At 36.5% G+C, this 12,745-nt stretch overlaps 2 pseudogenes; one reads left to right on the forward strand and one right to left on the reverse strand.

Moving 5' to 3' along the window:
* The first annotated feature begins 3,080 nt into the window (after positions 1 to 3,080).
* On the forward strand, positions 3,081 to 4,807 carry LOC149172531 (ATP-dependent 6-phosphofructokinase 2 pseudogene; annotated as a pseudogene).
* Positions 4,808 to 10,492: 5,685 nt separating this feature from the next.
* LOC149172532 (fasciclin-like arabinogalactan protein 8 pseudogene) lies at positions 10,493 to 11,393 on the reverse strand (annotated as a pseudogene).
* Positions 11,394 to 12,745: the final 1,352 nt, after the last annotated feature.

The raw sequence follows: 12,745 nt of genomic DNA on the forward strand, positions 1-12,745 counted from the left end.
AGGAGGGAGTAAAGTTGGACCTAGATCGGAACAACTAAGAATTGTTCCTTGTTCGGATTTAAACACTCCTCCTAATATTGCATGAATAAGCCCACATTATTCATAAAGTATGGTCCATTTTCAAAGACCCTCTTCATATCCTCCCGATTTGCAAAAATAACCATGAAAAACCCTTGGCTCGCAGTCTCAATTCCAATGGCCCTTTGGGTTTCCACTTCAGTTGGATCTAGTTCACAATGTCTTGGTCTTTTGCCCACATTCAGATTAATTTGTGATCCTTCCTAAATTGACGAGATTTTTCCAATCAACTATGGGGAATCACAATCTTAGGGTTTTCACTAACAGGGATTTTTCCAATTAACTATGGAGAATCACAAACATAGAGTTTTCACTAACCGGGATTTTTCCAATCAACTATGGAGAATCACAAACTTAGGGTTTTCACTAACATGCAGGAAGCATCTAATTTTCTGTGCCGACGTGTGCCCCCAAAGAACTCGCTCCTCCATTCTGGTCCGCAAACATTGGTACGCCATCGCCCGACTTTCCAAGCATTCTGTTGACTGCACTTTTGTAGGAGGGGGTATCCCCCTCCCTCCTCATGAGTTCGTAAGCGTGATCAGAATAAAAGATTAATATGTCTCCCAGATCTGACATATCTGATCCGCCAATAAACATTGGAGTCCGCCAGTGATCAAGTTCTCTTCTTTTAACTTTTTTATTATATATTAATATTTATTAAATAATAAAATCATTCAAGAAAATATTCTAATTTGATCGATCTCTTAAATCTTTGATTTTGATATATATAAAATGAACCAACTATAAATATATATTAAAACAAAAACAATATATATATATATATATAAATACATATACATATACATATACATACGTTGTAGCGAAAGTTAAACAGTTTGACAAGTTACGTATCCACACTACGTAATGAGAAAACCTTTATATATATATTGTTTGAGCGAAAGTTCCGTACATTGCTTTCGAGAAACAGTATGACAGACAAGTTACGAAACTCAGAAGAGTGTTCAGATGGCAACTAACGCACCACTCTGTTAATTTTCATCATAATCTTTGACATACAAGGGCGCCAAATGCTCTAATTCTTGAACAATGTGTCCAACCGCTAAAGGTTAGCGTGAAAACACAAAGTCGGGCACACAGAATGGGTGCTGTTAGTTGCACATAAACGCTGAATACCAATGGTTGCTCTCTGTTTTTTGCAACAGTATGATTGATCCTGACCAAAATTGCAATGCATAATCGCTGACCAGTAGAAAAGTGAGAAATCTTAGCTGACCTAAAGATTGAAGTGGGAATCTGGTTTGGTTGTCAGAGAAGACCTTAACATATCAGTTTTCCTGGTCATAAATTCTACAACAGCTAAAGTCTAGTTTCTAGAACAACTAATTCTGGTTTCAGAAACGAGCTTAACAAACAGCAGGCATGACTTCAGTTAGGAATATCATATTCTCTGGTTTTTCTCATTTATATAAAATACATTGTTATTATGATTATGTGTCTGAATGCTATAGTGGGTTCAATCCTTACCATCTGTGAGTGATTTAATGGTTTTCATGGCTATCATTATCTTTGAACTTGTTTTATCGTTATCATTAATAGTTTTAATAGTTTGTGACTTCGTTGCATTTTTCTTGAATTCAAAATGGAGATAATCAAGTTTTATTCATCTCCAATTTTAATTAAAAACATAAATTTTATATTTTATTTATTTATTTCAAAAATATATACGTATATTTAAACTTTTACAATAAATTAATGTAAATTTATATTTATTAAATAATTTAAGAGAATATTCCAATTTTTTTCACATCATACAAAATGGGATAAAATTTAATAATAATAAAAAGTCAAAATTAGTCTCTTTTTTTTTTCAGAGAGAAATCCATATATATGGCCGAAGCCCTCAGATTATGATATGGCCGAAGCCAGTCAGAATACGGCCGAAGCCAGATTACATTAAGGCTGAAGCCAGTCAGAAATACCGCCGAAGCCAGCGGTTTTACGGCAAAGCCGTCATATATATTGCCGAAGCGAAGGGTCCTCCGCAGGGATCGAACACGGCTGGGGGGAGCGAAAGCCATCCGCCCTAGCCGTCATATCATGCACGCCAGGTGCAGGTCAAAATTAGCCGTTAGTCAATTTAGCTGTTGGAGACTCTGCTCAGAGTATTTATCATGCTAAGCTGGATCTGTTTCTTCAACTTGTACGATGAACCACACTAGTTAGTTTGAAACGCGTCAACAAATAGTATTCCATATCTCTCATAAACTTGATATGAATCACAGAACCCTGAACTCCATAATAATAAAAAAGTTTAAATAAATCGAACTCTTCGATCTTTGATAATAATAACAAATATAAATGATATCCTAAATGCTACATAATGAGAAAATATAAATATCTATTCAAACCTTATTTATATATATAAAAACGTTTGAGTGAAACTTTTGTACATTGCTTTCGATAGACTGTATGACATACAAGATACGAGGTTCAGAAGAGTGTTCAGGCGGTATGCTAACGAACTACTCTGTTAATCTTCCGTCATGCTCTTTGACATTCAAGAGCGCCAAAAGCTCTAATTCTTGAACAATGTGTCCAACTGTTACACATTAGCGTGAAAACACAAAGTCGGGCACACAGAATGTGTGCTGTTAGTTGCACATAAAAGCTAAATACCAATGACTGCCCTCTGATTTTTGCAACAGTATGAAAGACCCTGACCAAGATTGCAATGCATAATCGCTGACCCGTAGAAAAGTGAAATACCTTAACTGACTTTAGAATTGAACTAGGAATCTGGTTTGGTTGTCAGAGAAGACCTTAACATTTCAATTCTTCTGGTCATAAATTCTACAACAGCTAAAGTCTAGTTTCTGGAACAGCTAATTCTGGTTTCTGAAACGAGTTTAACAAACAGCAGGCGTGACTTCAGTTAGGAATACCATCTTCTCTGGTTTCTTTTCATTTATATAACATACATTGTTATTGTTATTATCGTGCCTGAATGATATAGTGTGTTCATTCCTTACCATCTGTGAGTGATTTAATAGTTTTCATCGTTATCATCATCTTTGAATTTTATAAAATCTTTTGTTTCTGTCTTCATTGCATTCTTTCCTGATATCTGCAATGCAAAAGCTTGTAAGGGAGCCATCAACAGCAGGGGCTGTCATCAAATGTCATGGGCAGAAGAGGATTCAGGGTACTCCCCACTTGAGAGAATATTTACAGGATGTACCCACTTTTGGAAATCCTCTTATGCATAACCAGTATTTTCGCCCCATTGAAGGGTTTTTTGTGACTGAGAACGATATGGTAATGGAGGACATTGTTGTGGATATCCAGACAATGTCAAGGGAAACACAAGTACTATATCACAGAGCAGGGCCTCGGTCTGAGATATGTTTTAGCCCTGAAGAAGTCCATGCTGCCATTGTTACATGTGGGAGGTTATCACCTGGCGTTAACACAGTCATCAGAGAGCTTGTAATTGGTCTCTGGTTTCGGTATGGAGTAAGGGATATAAGAGGGATTAGGTCAGGCTATCGTGGGTTTTATTCATCAGAGCCTGTGGTTTTGTATCCCAAGTTGGTGGATGATTGGCACAAGATAGGAGGGACAATGCTGGAGACCTCGAGGGGGGGATTTGATTTGCAAAAGATACTGGATGGCATTGAAGCCCATGGTTTTAACCAGGTTTATCTCATTGGTGGGGATGGGACCATGAAGGGTGCAGTGAAGATATTTGAAGAAATTAAGAGGAGGAGACTAAAGGTTTCCATTGCCGGGATCCCAAATTCTGTGGATAATGATGTGGGGATTATTGATGTGTCCTTTGGGTTTCACACAGCAGTAGAGGCAGCCCAGAGTGCCATCAATGCAGCCCATGTTGAGGCCGAGAGTGCCCCTAATGGAGTAGGGCTGGTTAAGTTGATGGGTAGGAATACTGGACATATTGCACTACAAACAACTTTGGGTAGCAGGGATGCGGATTGCTGTCTTATACCTGAAAGCCCATTTTATCTGGATGGAGAAGGGGGGTTATTTGAGTTTTTAGAGCACAGGTTAGCAGAGAATGGGCACTTGGTGCTTGTTGTTGCAGAGGGGGCTGGACAAGAATTGATTCCCAGGAGACCAGAGGAGAAGGAGAAGAGGGATGAATGTGGAAATCCTGTGTTCATGGATGTTGGGCCATGGCTCAGGGATGAGATGAAGCATTGGTGGAATAAACATCACCCAAATGAGCTTTTTACATTGAAGTATATTGACCCAACTTATATGATCAGAGCAGTGCCTGCAAATGCTGCTGATAATATCTACTGTACTCTGCTTGCTCGTTCTGCAATCCATGGAGCCATGGCAGGCTATACGGGTTTTGCTGCGGGGAGGATAAATGGGATCTATGCCTATCTTCCATTGGATCAGATAGCTGCTACTCAGAACTTTGTGGATGTCACTGATCATAGGTGGGCGTGGATAAGGTCTGTAACTAATCATCCCTACTTTTCCCATCTTACGAAATCCAGAAAGGAGGATTCATTTGTAAAATACTGTGGCAGGCCAGATGCATGAAATTCGAATCTAAATTTAAAGTTGAATCCACAATCCAATATTTAAGAGCAGAGGCTGTATCTGTCCTTGTATCCTCTCGATTAAATTACTTTCAAGTCCTTCCTTTAGTTCAGGATGGGGACCTTACCTGCCCGAGCAGAGTTCAAAAGCAGAACCTTCCCTTACTCCAGTTAAATAGAATTATAGAATTTTAATCTTCTCCCCTTCATGGTTTTTTTCTCTTTGCTTCCTCTGATTCAGTTCCATCTATTCTGCTGGATGTGAAAGGAACTATAGCAAGATTGGTAATAATATCATAGTTAGTTGCAATCTAATGAGGTTACCAGCTCCATCCTGCTGGAAACATCTCTGTCGATATAGGACTCCATATCCACCTGGTGCATCTAAGGTTTGGGAAATGGGTTCTTAATGGTTTAAATTGATAAAACTAAGACTTCCTACTCAATTTAGGACAAGATACATGCTTGTATATAGGAGATATAATAAACTTTTGATTCTCCGTAATGCATACCTTTAGTTGATTTTATGGGTTTTATGACAGGTCCTACAGTTTTCTGAAATTTTATTGACAACAGCTGTAAGTATTACATATTTAGTTAATTTCAAAGAGGTTTCTGTTTTGTAACAGTTTCATGCAAATTATTGGCTAGTATAGGCTAGTATGTGCGTATGTTCACGTTGGGAGCAAGAATTACGAAGTGCTGCGTAAAACTACTCTCTGCCATATTATCCGATATTGATGGTGAGACTTTTCCATGGCTATTAAGAATAATATTTTCTGAGTATTGAAAAGAATTAAATGCATGATGTTTCAAGGAAGTGTGGTTGAGAAAGTATGAAGAGATTGGATTATGTCAGAATTTCTTAAGAAATTAAAGAACTCTTATGAATTAAATTCAAATATATAATATTTTTTAACAACATACAAAAACTGTTTTTAAAATTTAATTGAATTAAATCCGAAGATCTTCCAATGAAAAAACCTATTGGGACTTGGATTTTTTTTTCAGGGAAGAAAAAAGGATCAGACTTTTATGGCGTAATAACTGATTACAGACGACAATATTGAAAAGAATTATATGCATGATGTTTCAAGGAAGTTGAGAAAGTAATGAAGTGATTGTATCATGCCGGGATTTTCTTTAAAATTTTGAAAAACTCTATCTATATCAGAAATAACAATTAAATTCAAATATATAATATTTTTAACAATATATATCAAATATGTTTAAAATTTATTTGAATTAAATATGAAGATCTTCAAATGAAAAATACTCATTGGGATTTGGAATTTTTTTAGGATGAAAATGGATCAGATTTTTGTTGTAGTGTGATTTTTTGGATTTTCTGGTGTTCTAATCCGAAAAAATTGAGGTGAAATTTTGATTTGTGTTATTTAAACTGGTTTTTTTTACTATGTATAGATTTAGTAGCATGAAAAACTTTTAGAGCACTTAGATTGTGCAAGGTTACCCATCAAACTTGTGATTTCAATAAATTCTTCCAAGATTTTAGAGAAATTAAACCAAAAAAACCCATTTGAAAAACTTCCAAAAAAATCTCACTAGAGACAATTTGAGACTTACTACATTTTCAACCTATTTTAAAAGTGATCCACAATTGTTCTGGAGAATGGCGCCTTAAATTCCGAAAAATGAAAAAGTGCCAGAGCTTTGCACTGAATCCGAAACAAAACTTGAAAATGCATTAGACCCACATTGCAGAGTAGACCTTGATTAGAAAGATTATCTGCCACTGAATTCTTTGACCTACAAATGTGCGAAAAATATATTTCTGAAAATCCAGCTGGAAGAACTTTAATCGGCCGCAACCAGTTACTTAATAGAGGAGGGGAAAAATTGGATTTATTGTTAATCCAATCAATTGATGCTTTAGAGTCGCCATAAACATGGAATCTATCAATCCCAATTCTGCTGGCACAAAATAGTAATCCCCACCACATCACTATAATTTCGGCCAAGTGTTGGTGTCAGGGCCACAGCACCAGAACAAGGAAACATTTATATAGTGCTGAAGAAGGATGTGTGCCCCATAACCGCTGCCTTTAGAATTGGCAGCGCCATCAACAAACCAGCAGGGAGAATGAAGTTGATCGGGGTGAAACCAGAAGTCGACACCTGGAATGACTAACGGATGGACTGAATTCCATTAAGTGATTGCAAATGGAATGGCTTATTTTGTCTGGTTCGAGAGGTTTATGCTCAAATAAGATCAAGTTACGGGATCGCCATATGAGCCATGAAATGAAAATTGCAATAAATACAAAAAGATTCTTGAGTTCTGGACCTATAATACAAAAAAATTGGAGTGTGTAAAAACACAAATATGTTTTAGAATACTCGATTAAATATTTATCAGGTGGCTTTATATTCAAGCACATTGAAAAAACCCCTGATATTTAGCAAAGAATTGGATAATTGTCCAACATAAATGTTTAAATTGAGATCTATAATAAAAAACATTTAAATTGAGATTTATAATAAATAAAAAAAAGTGTAGTGTGTTAGTATTTTTTTATTAAAATTAAAAATTATAATTTTTTAAAGCATTTTTAAATATATAAATAAATGTTAATGTTATATTTAAATTGTCCAAATGATATAATTTTAATCTACAATTTTAATTTTAATATTTTTTAATTAAAATTTTGATAAATTTATTTAAAAATATAATTCAATAAGAATCAAAACATAAAACAATTAAATTATACTAATAAATTAAAATGCACTTACAAAAATGCTATGTATAAAACAAAATTATTTTTAACCATCAATTAAGTATTATTAATTGATTTATTTTTTTACATGAGACAATTTACAAAGTGTAAATGATAATTAATTGATTTTGAATTTTTCAAGTCTAATGTTCTTTTCACCATGTTACAATCCAACAAAAATTTTAGAACTATGTCTAAAAACGTGCGCAAAGTGCCTTTTGACGCTTAACAGAAAATATTAGAATCAAAACGTGCCTTGGAACTTACTACAATGGACGTGTTGTAAAATTGTATTCATACATGCTTTATTGTGCTTCAACAGTGCATAACTCTTCATCTAGTATATTGCATTCTTCTAGTAAAATGTTTTTTGAAGGTCTCTGGGCATGGATGGGATTGATACCTTATTCTTATAGAGAAATTGTTCTGGAGACATTATGATCTTTGATGTTATAAATGTTCATAACTAATAGTATGTGTTTATTCCACTGCAATTGGTATTAATCATCCATAGGGATATTATTTGAAGATCTAGATTCACTTGGATTTTCAATTTTTAGTGGGGTGCATTGCTTTTTTCCTTGTAACATCCCTAGATAGATCTAATGACACCTGCTCATCTGACACTACCACTGGGAGCTTGACCTTAATGGACCCATGGAGAATTGAACTCGTGCCTCATGATAGAGGACCAATGACTTGACGGGGGGGCTTCAACCAATTGGGGCTTGTGGGGATGCATTGCTTGTTAACAACTTGCAAATTAAATATTGTTGAAAGTAGGGATTTAATTTACATATGAGAAGAGATTACATATTGCCAACAATATGAAGAATACACACACATATTCAATAATTAAAAGGAGATGTTTGGGAAGGATATCTAACTATTTTACTATTCATTCTCCTTAAGTATTTGTACATCAAAAGGATGGTTGGAGCAGTTGGACCCGATTCTAACTAATCACTCACTATGTTTACTTTTACATTTATCACTTATTACATAGATTTACTTCATGTCTTATAGGAAAGTATGATGACTATTACATAGGTCTAATATGCCTATCAACACATCCTCTTATCTCAATTCTTTGTTCGTCTTGAGGAAATGTGATTTGGATCTCAGGGGCTAAGATTTGGGAGGCTTGAACACCGAGGAAGAGGAGAGAAAGCACAAAATGTTTCCTAAAACTATTCTAGAAAATTATTGATAAAAAAATGCATGTACTAAATATATCACAACATATGAAAAGAAAGATAGCTCTTTATTAAATTAGGAAAACCTTTACAACTACATTGTGTTGGACGAATATGGTCTTTTGAAAGGTGAGGCCAATTATTTATAGTATTTTGTGCCTTCTTGAGTTACATCATTCAATACCATAGGTAAATACCATGAGTGGATACCACTTTCCATTCGGATCAATCCTCCCCCCTTAGGAAGCAATGGTCCCCATTGCGTCAAGTTCCGCCATTAGAAGTTTTTGTTGAATATGAACCAATGAAGAGAAGGGTTTTGTGTGGTTAACCCATAATTGTGGGTTTGTGGATGACCCATAACCAAGCATTATTTAAGATAAGGGTTTTGTGTGGTTAACCTATAACCATGGATTTGTGGATAACCCATAACCAAATGTGCCAACTGTAAATGAAGATAAGGGTTTTGTGTGGTTGACCCATAACCGTTGGTTTGTGGATAACCCAAAACTGAGAGGTTTTGTGTGGTTGGCACATTACTGTGGGTTTGTGGATGACCCAAAACTGAGTTATCAATGGAAAATCTTAGAGAAAGGTTTTGTGTGGTTTACCAATAACCATGGGTTTGTGAGTGACCCACAACCATGATGAACGAAGGTCTGATGATAGAATTGCCCTATATTATTTGTGGGCCAACTATGATACTAATAGTATGCATGCCCTAGCAAATGGACTTCGAGATAGTTCATCTATGGGTATGCCAAGATAGAATTGCCCTATATTATTTGTGGGCCAACTATGATACTAATAGTATGCATGCCCTAGCAAATGGACTTCGAGATAGTTCATCTATGGGTATGCCAAGATGACATGGGTAGAGCATGCTACAACACCCATACGACATCAAAATGGCCATTGGATCTCTTGTTGGAACTTTTTTGAATTCATCTCTAGAGCAATTATAAAGAGTAGGAAAGACTTTGACACACCTTGTAAGTTGTGACACTGTGTAGTGTGAAGCAGTCGGTGTTGCATTATATGAAGAAACTAAAACTTGGGAAAAATCTATAAGAGATTTTTGGCCACATGAGTACGGAGAAAATACCAATAAACATTTCAAATGGTATCTGCATGTCTTTCATAGCAATGTCGCTCTGAAAATTGTTGGTAAGTGACGAATCTCTCCACTCTCAAATCCTAGAAGATGAATTGCATGCATAGCTCACAAAAATTTTCAAGGCATAGGAAGCACCCCAAGGCTAGGACAAAAACGATGTCTACTTTGTGATAAGGGGTGTCATGTTGTCGAGGTAAACAAGGGTGATTTTGAGGCCTTGGATGGTAGCATCGGGGTCGTCAATCAGAGCTAGACCTTAGGCTTCTCATTCTCTTTCCAATGCCTAGAGAGCAATGATAAGAAATAGGATCTTTGAGAGAGCACGATCTTGAGAAGTAGTTAGTCCTTGGAGAGAAATGAAATTATTATGTCTTAGAACAGGTGGCCTTTGAATCCCTGCTTTCTTCTTCTTCTCCAAACAACAAAGTCCCATCTACTTCCTGAGACATTATCATTTGGAATTCGAAGAATTCTCACCTTCATAGCACTAGCATATGGATCTTGAGCTCAAATGGTTGCTTGAAGAGGAGCCTAAGGAATATGATCCCTTCCAACCCTGTATCGTAACAACAACCTCTTAGATATAGCAGGATCAACACCATATCCAACTAACAGAGCCTAAGGAATATAATTAGCATGTACTATTAAGAGCTCTTTAGGCTTACGCCTTTTTTTTTAGTGTATTTGCGCACCATTCAACTTGACTTTGAATCCTAATCTTGGTGGACCCGAAGGATCTAACCTGCGCCTCGTGATAGAGGACCAATGGATTGGTGGGCGGATATAACCAATCGTGCTACCCGCCTGGGCTTAGGCTTGAGCAACTTATCAACAGTAATCATGGCATTTTCTAATGGGAGTGTTGAGCATAATCGTGTCGCTAGAGAAGGATGTTGGCACTATGTACTTGTTGATGTTGGTGGTTTCCATCGTGCTGATGGGGCCATTTGTTGTCTTGAGTGTTCCAAGTGGGGCTGTACTCGGGCAGCGTGTGGAACTCTAGTAGAGATACCTTGTATTTTCTGGATATCTTGCTCAATAGCTTGTTGGTGACATTTGTAAAGGCAACATATGTCGGAGCAAATACAACCAACCCACCTTGGACGAAATCCTCAAAGTTCGCAACGACCCCTATGGTGGAGATCGTGTTGGCGAAGATCTTGCACCCACCCTTCATTAAAATGACCTTGATGTTCATGTTAGTGGGGGATGGAATAGGCGCTTCTTCAATGTTGGTCATGATAGGATAACTCACCTCCACCACTGACAAGTTGTAGCCTTCTTGCTTCACAGGCTTGACATACTTGGCATCCAACTTGGACCCATGTGTCGCTAGGCCAAATCCAACCTCACCACCCTTGAAATTAGTGATGTTAATGAATCCAACGTTGCTTAGGGCCATGTCATTGATCTAGTATAATGTGATGTTGAGCATGGTGTAGTTAGTGATCTGGTGGAGCTTCTTGGAATCAAAGTAGTCGAGCACCACATAGAGGCTCAGGGCACGATTGACGAACGCCAGATCCAACTTGCTGAGAGGGGCCATGGCATCGTTTCTCACTACTAGGACCATGATTTTCTACTAGCTATTGATCTCATTAGCCAGCTTCGTATGTGTGATATAGTAATTAAACTGGTTGTACTTTGGATATTCGGCTAAGATCTTAGTGATGTTGAATGAATCTGCACAAGATAAAAATATTAGAAGTAGAAGGTATAAAAGCTTCATTATGGTGGAGATAATCAATGGAAATTAAAATCTGGCAAACATTAAAAGGCTTGAATAGTCGAGAACGCAATAAGGAATTCTTGCTACACACTTCACCTCTGGGGAATCACCAGAACCAAAAAGAAAATATCATGATCATGATTTCACTCTGGACAATGGTTTTGTTCGGTAACTCCATTTCATCCAAACCATGATTTCCATGGATTTGTAACCCACTCTCATATTATTGATCTAGATCCTGATAGCTAAGATCCAAGACGCTTAAACGCTGAGAGAGAATGGGAGAGCACAAAATATTTCCTGAAACTATTCTAAAAAAAACTCATAGTGAATACATCACAACATATGGAAAGAATGATAAATCTATCAAATCAGGAAAAACCTTTACAAATACATCGTGGTGGATGAATTTGTCCTTTTGAAAGGTGAGACTTGTTATTTATAGTATTTTTGGTGCCTTCTTGAGTTACATCATTCAATACCATGGGTGGATACCCCTTTCCATTCATATCAAAATGTGTATCAATGTCCTAGATCTCTACTCCTGCAAAAGTATCCTTATTGTGCATCAACCATGCATGTTAGTTTGCATTGGTAACTCAATCGCAACAATTGTTAGTAGTATAGGAAGATACATGTATACATATGAATGATGACTCTCTAGGTGACTACATATTGCAAATCTCGACTCATCAATCTTTTTCTACGATAAAAGGGTGTCTCAAGCTACCTCTACCATTATATGTTGTCTCTCTACCTAGGAACCATTGAGGATAACCCTCTCCAGTCTTGTTGATCATTGCCAATTATAGATGAGTCTAGCACTCTAATGATTTGTCGCTCCTAGGAATTCTTTATATGGGATTAGTGAAGGTGTGCAACATCAACCAACCTACTGTTGACTCATATATTGCCTGTATGTGTTATAAAAGGTTGCAAAGTGTTGCAAAACTTCTATTACTATGTTATCACCAAACTGTAGTTGGGTCTCCTATTGAAAGTATTCCAAATGATTGATTTCAGTATACTTTTATATAGCACATGTTTCTATGATCATATTTGATGGTTTATTATTCTTATCATGTATATGGTTTCAATTTTGAGAGAGTTCATAAATGCATCATTGCATATGGTGTCTGGATTTACGTATGTATCATTATGTTGTCACATGATAGATTGAATAGTATGGGCAACACACCTTGAATATGGTTTGAAACTCATGTTGAACATGAATTACATTACTTAATGATTTGTGATCAAATGATTTGTTTTGCCATGATAACAAATATGTGTGTTGGGGTCAGGGGGTAATCGCCCTTTGGACATAGCATGGGAATACATTGAGATCACAT

The sequence above is a fragment of the Pinus tabuliformis genome, chromosome 4_2 (genome assembly GCF_031772625.1).
Source record: "Pinus tabuliformis cultivar Carrire ecotype Pingquan chromosome 4_2, CPIR1, whole genome shotgun sequence".
Classification (NCBI taxonomy): domain Eukaryota; kingdom Viridiplantae; phylum Streptophyta; class Pinopsida; order Pinales; family Pinaceae; genus Pinus; species Pinus tabuliformis.